Raw genomic sequence first — 11,038 nt, 5'->3', positions numbered from 1 at the left:
TCTCCCTGAAAAGTCTGGGTTTCAGGAGGTCACCTATCATTTTGGAAACACACTTCCCCACACTGGGAACTCACTTGCTTGGATGCGTGCAACCAGAGCTAACTGAAGCACGTGAGTGCTGGCCCACCTACCCCGCTGCATCGTGCTGGGAGAGCATGGCTGTGTACAGGTGTCCACACAGCTGCATATTCTTTTAAGACTACTCTCCTATCTGCTGCCAGTGACTGTAAATTTAATGCGAGCACCTGCTGCCCTCTTGCTTAGTTAATTCATAGTGATCCGCCTGAACTAAAGGAAATTTCAGAAAAGCCTCTGTTCTTCAGTAATAAATTACCAGTCTCTACTTTGGCCTGAAGGGTCTTTGATTCATGTCATATTACACTTACACTAAGCACTGATGACAGTGGACACATTTAGTTTCTCTAAGTAGTGCTGGGGCTGAGGAAAAGGAAATAGCTACTAAGATTAAATGAAATGAGAAGATCAATTGTCTGCCTGAATATTGACAGCTGGGGAACCAGTCATCTTTGACCTCACATTGGAGGCATTTATTCTAGGAGTAAAAGCACTAGCTAGTAAATTTTTGCAATAGTGACTGGCAGAGTGCACAAAGCAAAAAAAAAAAAAGTAACATCACTTATTTATTTAATCATTTAAGGAAATACTATGGAGCAAAGATAGGTCTTTTCAAAAAATGATGCTGGAAAAACTGGACATCCAATTCTGAAAACAGTAACAACAACAAAAACAAAATAATTTTAGACATAGACTTTACACACTTCTCAAACATGAACTCAAAATTGATCACAGACCTAAATATAAAATGCAAAACTATAAAACTCCTAGAGGATAACATCAGGGAAAATGTAAATGACTTTGGGTTTGGCAATGACTTTTTAGATATAATCCAAAGGTGTAATCCATAAAAGAAACAATGGATACACTGAATTTCATTAAAACTAAAAATTCTGTACCGCAAAAGACCCTTTCAAGAAAATGAAAAAACAAACCACAACTAGGAGAAAATATTTTCAAGAGATATTTCTGATAAAGGGTGGTTATCCAAAATATACACAAAACTCTTAGAAGTCAACAAGAAAATAAACAACCTGATTTAAAAAATGGATCAAAGAGCTTAGCAGGTACCTCACCAAAAATGATAGACAGGTGCCAAATAAGCATATGAAAAGATTCTCAATGTCCTATGTCTGCAGAGAAATGCAAATTAAAACAATAATAAGTACCACTGCACACCTATTAGAAAGGCCAAAATGTAGAGTACTAAGAACAATGAATGTTGGCAACATTGAATGTGCAGAACAGGAACTCTCACTCATTGGTACTAAGGATGTAAACTGGTACAGTCACTATGGAAGACAGTTCAGCAGGTTCTTACAAACTAGATATACACCTACCCTACAATCCAGCAATCACGCTTCTTGGTATTTACCCCAAAAAGGTTGAAAACTTATGCCCACACAAAAACCTTCACAAGGATGTTTATAGTAGCTTTAGTTATAATTGTCATAATGTGGAACCAACCAAGGCATTCTTCAGTAGGTGAGTGAATGAATAAATTATGGTACATCCACCCAATGGAATATTTAAAAAGAAGAAATGAGCTATCAAGTCATGAAGAGACATGGAATAAACTTAATGCGTATTACTAAGTGAAAGAAGGCAGTGTGAAAAGTTTACATACTACAAGATTCCAACTATGTGACATTCTGGAAAAGCAAAAGTATATAGAAAAGATCAGTGGTTGGGGTAGGGGGGAAGGGGAGAGAGAAAAATGAATAAGCAGAACACAGAGGATTATTAGGGCAGTGAAATGTTCTTTCTGAGTATAGTGGATACATGTCATTATACATTTGTTCAAACACATAGAATTGTATGACACCAAGAGTGAACTTTCATAACATTTGGACTTTAAGTGACAATGATGTGTCATTGTAGTTTCATTCATTATAACATATATACCGCTATGGGAAGAATGTTGTTAATGGGGGAAGCAATACATATGTCGAGGTAGGGAGTATATGGAGAATCTCTGTACCTTCCACTCAATTTTTCTGCAAACCTAAAAATGACTGTAAAAAATAAAATCTATTTTAAAAAGTGATGGACACAGACAATAGTGTGGTGAACGCCAGGGCAGGGTAGGGGGAGGTAGAGGTGAGCATAGGGAGAATAAATGGAGATGGATGGAGACTTGACTTAGGGTGGTGAACACACAATACAGTGTGCAGATGATGTGTTGTAGAAATGTGCACCTAACCCTGTATAATCTTGTTAAGCAGTGTCACCCTAATAAATTTAATAAAAAGGAAAATAAAAAGATAAACATAAAAAATTAATGATTTATTGCTTCAAATTTTCTTTGCTTTCCAAATAGTTGTGATTATAACTTCCTATAAGCTAAATTTATTTATTTTTGCCCATCATACTATCTTATCACAATTATACTAGGTATTTAGAGATATTAGGCAAAACAGCAAGAATAATAAAAAAATTACAAAAATTAAATGTAGATATCATTTGCATGGTAATACCCACTACCATTTCACTCCTGCCAAAATATTCAGTGAATGGACTCCTTAGCAAAGTTTCACTAGAGCTATTAGAGTGAATCCAGGTGATGTGACCATGGTTTAAAATTTGAGTTGTTCTTATATTAAAAAGCCATTAATAAATCCACACTAGGCACATGGATATGGTATGTAGGGTGATTACCGGAATCACTCTTTTCCCTTTTAACAGTGAATGACTCTTTACAAACTTTATGAAATCTTAAGTACTAAGAAAATGAAGTCAAATCTAGTCACAGATTTTTGTTATCGTTTTAAATCAATATTATTGAGATATACTTTGCATGATACATAATGCACCTATTTACATTGTATAGTTTGATAAGCTTGGATGCCCAAGTAACTACCACCACCATCTAGAAGGGAACATTTCCTTAACTCCCAAAAGTATTCTTTTGCCTCATTCCAACTAATCCTTCCTCACTCCCAAGCCTCTGCACCTGGTCCCAGGCAACCACTGATCTGCTTTCTATAACTATAGCTTCATTTTGCCTATTCCAGAATTTCATTTAAATGGAGTCATACAGTATATATTCTTTGTGTCTGGCTTCTTTTTTTTTAATATATTTTATTGATTTTTTACAGAGAGGAAGGGAGAGAGAGAGAGAGAGAGAGTCAGAAACATCGATGAGAGAGAAACATCAATCAGCTGCCTCCTACACACCCCCTACTGGGGATATGCCCATAACCAAGGTACATGGCCTTGACTGGAATCGAACCTGGGACCCCCGAGTCCGCAGGCTGATGCTCTATCCACTGAGCCAGACCAGTCAGGGCCCTGTGTCTGGCTTCTTTCCCTCATCATAATATTTTCGAGATTCCTCCTTCTTTTTCTTATATCAGTAGTTCATTATTTCATTTGCTGAGTAGTACTCTATTATATGGTTATACCATAGTACATTTATCCATGCACTTATTGCTGGAGATTTGTGTTGTTTATATATTTTTTTGCTAGTATGAATAAAGTTACTATGAACATTTCTCTTGGGTAAATACCAAGTAATGGAAATGGAAATGTTGGATCCTGTGTTATTTATATATATAAATAACATATATATTATATATATATATATATATATATATATATATATTGCTTCAAATTTTCTTTGCTTATATATATATATATATGCTATCTAATAAAGAGGAAATATGCTAATTGACTGTCACGTCCTCAAAGATGGCAGCACCCACAGCCAATAAGGAGGAAATATCCTAATTGACTGCCACACCCTCAAAGATGGCAGCACCCACAGCCAATAAGGAGGGAATATGTTAATTGACTGCCACAACCTCAAAGATGGCAGCACCCACAGCCAATAAGGAGGGAATATGTTAATTGACTGCCACAACCTCAAAGATGGTGGTGCCCACAGCCACAAGATGGCAGCACCCAGTCCTCTCAGCCTTCCCGGGGTAGCAGGCGCGCAGAACAGCTGGGCCCATGCCCAGGCATATCCGGCCACTCCGCGCACCTGCCTCCAGAGTCCCCCAGTCCTCTTAGCCCCGCAGACACCCAGGGTTGGCCCAAGGCACAGGCAAGCCTCAGATGGCAGCTGCCCAGCTGCCCAGGGCCACCTGAGGCTCAGGTAACCAGGGCCAGCTGAGGCTTGCACTGTCGGCAATGGCAGCAGCAGAGGTGTGATGGGGGCATCCCTTCCCCTGATTGCCAGGTCGCCTCCCACCCCTGAGAGCTCCTGAACTGTGAGAGGGGCCAGGCCGGGGTGTGGAACCCCTGTCTAGTACATGAATTTTCATGTACTGGGCCTCGTGTATGTGTGTGTGTGTGTGTGAGTAAGTGTGTGTGTGTGTGTGTAAATCCACACACTAGAGGTCCAAATTTGTGCATGGGGGGGGAGGGGTGTCCCTCAGCCCAGCCTGCACCCTCTCCAATCTGGGACCCCTTGAGGGATGTCCGACTGCCCGTTTAGGCCCGATCCAGGTAGGATTGAGCCTAAACGAGCAGTCAGACATCCCTCTCACTATCCAAGACTGCTGGCTCCCAACTGCTCGCCTGCCTGCCTTCCTGATTGCCTCTAACCACTTCTGCCTGCCAGCCTGATCACCCCCTAACCACTCCCCTGCCAGCCTGACCCATACCTAACCACTTCCCTGACAGCCTGATTTCCCCTAACTGCCCTCCCCTGCAGGCCTGATCACCCCTAACTGCTCTCCCCTGCAGGCTTGGTCACCCCTAACTGCCCTCTCCTGCAGGCCTGGGTTCCCTTCCAAATGCCCTTCCCTGCAGGCCCAGTTGCCCCCAATTCCCTCCTCAGCCAGCCTGGTCACCCCTAACTGCCCTCCCCTGCAGGCTTTATCACCCCCAACTACCCTCCCTTGCAGGCCTGGTGCCTCCCAACTGCCCTCCCTGCTGGCCATCTTGTGGCGGCCATCTTGTGTCCACATGGGGGTAGCCATCTTTGACCACATGGTGGTGGCCATCTTGTGTGTTGGAGTGATGGTCAATTTGCATATCACTCTTTTATTAGATAGGATATATAACAGGCAAATTATTTTCCAAAATGGTTATACCAACAGGAGTATATGACAGTCCCAGTTGCTGCTATACAATGTCTCAAACATTTAGCATTATTAATATTTTTAATTTTAAGCATTACAGTGAATTTATAATAATGTTTTATTTTGGTTCCATTTCTTTGATGACTAATGTTGAACATCTTTTTGTGTGCTTATCAGCTATCCTTATATATTCTTTTGTGAATTATCTACATACAACTTTGCCCATTTTAAAATTAGATTGTTTATCTTCTTCTGATCTTTATAATAGTTTTAGAAAATATTTTGAGTGCAAATATTTTGATACATATGTCACCAGGAATAACATAAAGTTAAAAGAAAAAGGATAAAGAAAAACCCTTGGTCTGGAGACTTGGAGCCCATTTGGGCACATGAGAGCAATATCAGCATATTTTGGGGAAGTCAAATTGCAGTGTTCGAAAATGAGACAATCTATAAACATGCAATGATTTTTAAAGAATTCTAGTAAGCAAAAACAAAGAAACGAAAAATAGAACTGTAAGCTCAACCAGAATACATAACTAGGCAAAGAAAAAGGAAATATTGATAAGTGGTGAGAACACCTGAGGTTAGACAGCATAAAAACAATTGGCATTCCATTTGGAATACAGATTGAGATATATCTTGCATAACTGTTGACCTGCTTGAAGCTTTGCCAAATACAATGTTATCTCTTGCCCTGTAAATATAGCTGACTTACTCTTTACCAGAGAAAATTAGATACCAAAGCACTCATTTTGCTAAAATCATTCTAAAACGTTTTGCTTTCTAACCCAAGATGTTTATATCCCCACTCATTCAAAATAAGTACTTTCTTGTATTTTAAATACTTGTTTTCTCTCATGTAAATGAAATAGTCTTAAAAATAGAAAAGAAGTCACTACAATAAAAAAGTTAAATTTACATAGGTAAGTTTTTAGGAAAACATTAATTTGAAGAAATATACAACATTTTTTTGTCCTGTAAAAACTTAGAATTTACTTTCCAGTAAAATTTACATTTTAGAAGAAATTTAAAAATATATATATGTATTAAGCCTTCTGAACAAATGCTTACCAGATATAGTTAACCTGCCAAACCTGTGAATAAACATTTCTTTGGTAGCACATGGTAGTATTCACACAACAATCAGGTTCCAAAATATGTTTCTTCAATGTTATATAAAAACATTCAGTTTGTGTAATGAACAATAGTGCCAGTAATCAAAGAAAATCAGGATTGTCAACAATGAGAAATAATGTCTCTTAGCAACCAAGTTTCAATTACTCTCTGCTTGATAACAAGTGCTGAGATATTTTATGCTGGTAGCTTTATTCTAGAGAGTAATGCATATCAAAGACCAAAAGAGAGACTCCGATATAACCAGCTCTGGTTTCCAATCAAACATCTTGCAATTAATTTTATTAGTGTCTTAGACCTAATTTACTTTGAATGAGCTATAACTATGATTTGTTATTGTCATGTTCTAAAATAACATGTGGAATAATTATTTGTCTAAATAATGGAATCATTGCCATACAGATGATACTCTAACAAAGTAAAGATTTATTATCATTAATAATAAGATTAAACAAAATCATATCCCAGAATAGATCCCAGGAGGACCCTTTAGCTATTTTAGTTGAACTAGAAATAATACTACTAATTAAGATGTAACACTGACTGTCATAGCAATAGCTACAAAGATCATGTACTAATGCCTTATAAAAACCCTCTGTTCCCGACATGGATACAATATAAAAGTAAACATTTCATTGAAACCAATCTTCATTATGAACATTACACACCAAACTTCGGAAACAATTTTATTCAAGGCATATGTACTACTCCCTTTATAAAATTTAAATTTGGTAAATGATCTTTGAAACTGAGTGGTTCCAGCTATATTTCCTTTGCATTGGGTGGATGGGTCCTTTACCTCACCATTCTTCTTTACATAGAAATAATTCAGGAGACTGATCATCCCAGGACCTCAGTGTGTAAGACTATGGCTGCATTGCTGCTGCTATGACTATCGTTGGTTTTAGCAATCCACATCATCTGAACATATTGAACAGAAGAGGCTCAGGGAAAATAGTACAAACACACCCCATAAACACAAACATACACAGGTGAACACACAAACTACTAGAGGCCAAAATGATAATTAGTCAAGTCTATATCAAAGTAGACAAAGCTTGATTATGCCAAGTTAGAACTATTACATATAAAGAATCTCTCCCATAAGCACATAAGTGAGGTTAACCGAAGAAAATGATGATATTGTTTATGTATCAGTAAGTTCACTGACTTTTTTTTTTTTACAGTATTATTGTGGAACATAATGAGCAATGTCATGTAGAGTATATCATTTTAAAATGAATACATTTTCTGGCAAACAAAATTATTTTTCTATATTCAATAAAAAAGATTTAATTAATCTGAAAACAAGGATTTCAATAAAATGCACTTTCAGAAGAAAGTCATAATTTACTATGTTTGTCCAAATGCTATTGCAAGGGATACTGAAAGAAGATCAGCTACAGTCAGCTTTTGAGCAATCGGGAGACTCTGAGTGTGCAAATGCATCATCTTTCAGAAGCAGTTCCATAGCTACCACTTACACAGTTTTAATACGAAGCTTTGTAAAAATATTCACCAGCTGGCCATGCCAAATATGAAATGATTTGTCTCCCCATCCTTGAGACAGTAAACAAATGTGAAAAGAAACCTTTTTTTATATATTCTTACATAAAACAGAAAAACACTGCTCACAAGATTAATAATAAATCTGCATTCTAAACTTAGTAGAAGTGTGTCTTATGTAAATTGTGTAACTTCTTTGGCTCTCAATTTTCACATTAGTAAAATGTGTGTGTGTGTGCGTGTGTGTGTGTGTGTGTGTGTGTGTGTGTGTGTTTAGAACTAGATTAATTTTCAAAGAATGACTTTTAATTTCTCACAGACATGGAAACATGGAAATAGTCTCTGAGGACAAGAGAAGAGGAAGGGAAGCAATACCATGACAGTGAAAACTGCGTATCCTATTGGCAGAAGTAGGGTGTTCATGTCCCTGAGTTAGACAGAAATGCCTTCATTGGCAATATTTCCACTGAATTCTGGGAAATTTGGAAATCACTATAGTTTATTGGCCTAAAAATTCCTTTACTCTCAGTATAAACTAACAAGTTCCGCACTGGCCCAGAAGGCTGCCACAGAAACACTGTGGCACATGGGCCCTGATCCCCGCTGCTGGGCCTCGGGGATAAATTTGGCTACAGACACCAAGAAAAATAAAAATAAATAAGTAAACTAACCAGTTCCTAGTTGCAGACATTTATCCATAAATATGTACGAAAGCCAGAGTGTAAAATGAGTTAAATATGTACATAAGCCAGAGTGTAAAATGAGTTACTGCTGGGGACCAGGTCATACGGTGGAGACTTTAGCACACCAGGCGACTTTCCAGAGTCCCACTGCTTTGCTTTTGAACCATTACCAATGCCTTTCAGCAGTGCTGTCAACAGAGCTCAGATAGGGTCTTGAACTCCAGAGAATGAATGAGATATGCCAAATGAAGCATAATTACTTCATTGACGTCATTCAGTTTTCAACTCACATTTAATGGGGAGCTTCTACTGCTTGGAACAGTGGGCCGTTTGTAGCACATTATGCAAATGTAAGACTAATCTTTTGCATTAAACATAAGATCTGCTTATTGTGCATTAACTAATTTATCTGACTACGCAGGGGCTATGAATGCTGATTTTTATTAAGCTCTTCATTTAAGTGAAAACGTAGGCTTGGCAAGTGCATATATTAGCATGTGCCCGTCTTGCAAAGATGAATAAATACATATACAGAACTAGTTACCAAGTGACATTCTTTTGGTGGTAGAAATCATCAAGTATGATATATTTTTTTCAGTCACATGTGTAAAATGAGAAAGTGAGAATTAAACAATCAGAGGAAAAACTCCTGTATGGTTAATATTCATCACATTTATTTTTTTAAATCATGGTCACAAAATTGTTTTTTAATAAGACAGACTGTGCAGTCTAAAATCAATTGTTTAAATTTTAAGTAAGTATCCTTTAGAATGCTGCTGACTGTTTTGTTATCATAAAAAGTAGACAAAGAACAATTGAACACAAAGCCTAATGAAAGCAGTCACTTCAGTTTTAAAATTTTAATTCATTTGAGTAAAGAAAAAAAGAAGAGTAAAATAATATTTTGTTAACTATACACTAATGAACTTGGTTCAGATCTAGGCACAGGCAAGTCTAGACAGATATGTGAATACTGTTTTATGTAATGCTCAGTTAATTGGCATATAGATTAAAGAACACATTTGAAGCCAATACATACTTTATACAGACCCTACTCTTCTCAGCAAGTTATTTAAATTTGACTACTGAATTGCATGATACCAAAAATATTGCACATTTTATTTGCTTAAATTGATAAAGATTTGATTTATTTTAACCAGCCAATATATATACCGGAAACCCTCTATCTATAAATCATTACAAATATTTTGAGTTTATTTATTTATTTCTTGGTCTTAGGAAGGTGGGACATGCTTTATTTCTTTTTAATCTTTATTGTAGAAAGTATTACATACGTCCGTCCCCCTTTTCCCCCATCTCCCTCTCCCTCCCCCCCCCCCCCCCCCCCCCCCCCCCCCCCCGCAGGCCTTCACCACCCTATTGTCTGTGTCTAATGGGTTATACATATATGCATGTGAGTTCATTAGTTGATCTCTTCCCCACCCCTCTCCTGCCTTCCCTCTGAGTTTTATCTCTTTAAAAAATATTTTCAAATGTAGTTAATAGCTTGCTAATAGGAGGTGAGTCAGGGATTACCTTTATAACTGATGTTTAAGGTGTAAGGGCAAGAGGAAATGAATGAGCCTGTTACTTTGGAGATGCTAAATAGCAATGGTGGCCAGTACAACAGATGCAAGGGGCAGAGAAATCTAGTACCCCATTCTAACTTCAAACCTGAGTTTCCAGTTTTTGTTTAAAAATAATGCCTGGTTGCTGTGTATCATGCATAAGAATAGCTCATTCCTTTATCAGCCAGGTAAACTAAAACACATATTACTATACACAACACAAAACCAGCACTGGGATTTGGCCATGAGCCCAACTTAACTGCAGAATGTTTATTAAATTATTAAAATTTATGGGTTGATAGCACTTTCAAGCAATTTATTATAGCTGTAAACCATTTTTAAGTTTTGAAAACACAATAAAGTTGATTTAATAATCCCTCTAATCTTATACACAACTTCCTCCAGAATTTTCTTCAATTACGCCTCATAAATTACAATTTATTGTGTATTAGAGGAACACTAAAAAACAAATAATTCATGAGAATTTCATCAGATTCATTTATTCTGAAACATTTGCCAGGAAGCATAACAAATTCACATGTGACCCCTGCACTCAGAAGAGCTGAAGTTCAAATCAAAGCCACAATGGAGAGTTCCTTTGCCAAGGATAATAACTAAAATCTTCCCTTAACTTGAGCCAGGAACTTGGCTTTAATGAATGCAGGGGCGAAGGGGTCAGGGAAGAGAGAGAGGAAGTTCTAGGGAAATTCTCTCTACTCAAAAAACAGCTTGAATTGCAAAGCCCAGACAGTCACATCACCTCTTCGTAGGACTTTGTTAGAGAACAAGCAGTTGAAAAGAGGGAATACAAAGAGACAGGAATTGTGAGCACACAATGTGTTTTCCTCAGGGCAGTAGGTCATTAGTGTAGGCACATTCACTTAGCTTTGATGACTTTTAGGTGAACATTCCATACTCTTTAAAAATAGACTTGACAGTGGTTTAGGAGGATTAATCTCTAATGGTAGAATAATTCAGAATCTGTTTCATATTCTATAGTGACTTGATTAGGACAGAATTATATGTTGTACCTAGCGGG

The 11,038-nt window shown here is 37.4% G+C and overlaps 1 pseudogene; it reads left to right on the top strand.

The window, feature by feature from the left end:
• Window positions 1-8,272: 8,272 nt before the first annotated feature.
• On the top strand, window positions 8,273-8,389 carry LOC114231628 (small nucleolar RNA SNORA5; annotated as a pseudogene).
• The last annotated feature ends 2,649 nt before the right edge of the window (window positions 8,390-11,038 follow it).

Source organism: Eptesicus fuscus, chromosome 4, assembly GCF_027574615.1.
Source record: "Eptesicus fuscus isolate TK198812 chromosome 4, DD_ASM_mEF_20220401, whole genome shotgun sequence".
Taxonomy (NCBI): domain Eukaryota; kingdom Metazoa; phylum Chordata; class Mammalia; order Chiroptera; family Vespertilionidae; genus Eptesicus; species Eptesicus fuscus.
The sequence above is the reverse complement of the archived record's forward strand: the minus strand, read 5'-3'. Positions and strand labels throughout refer to the sequence as shown.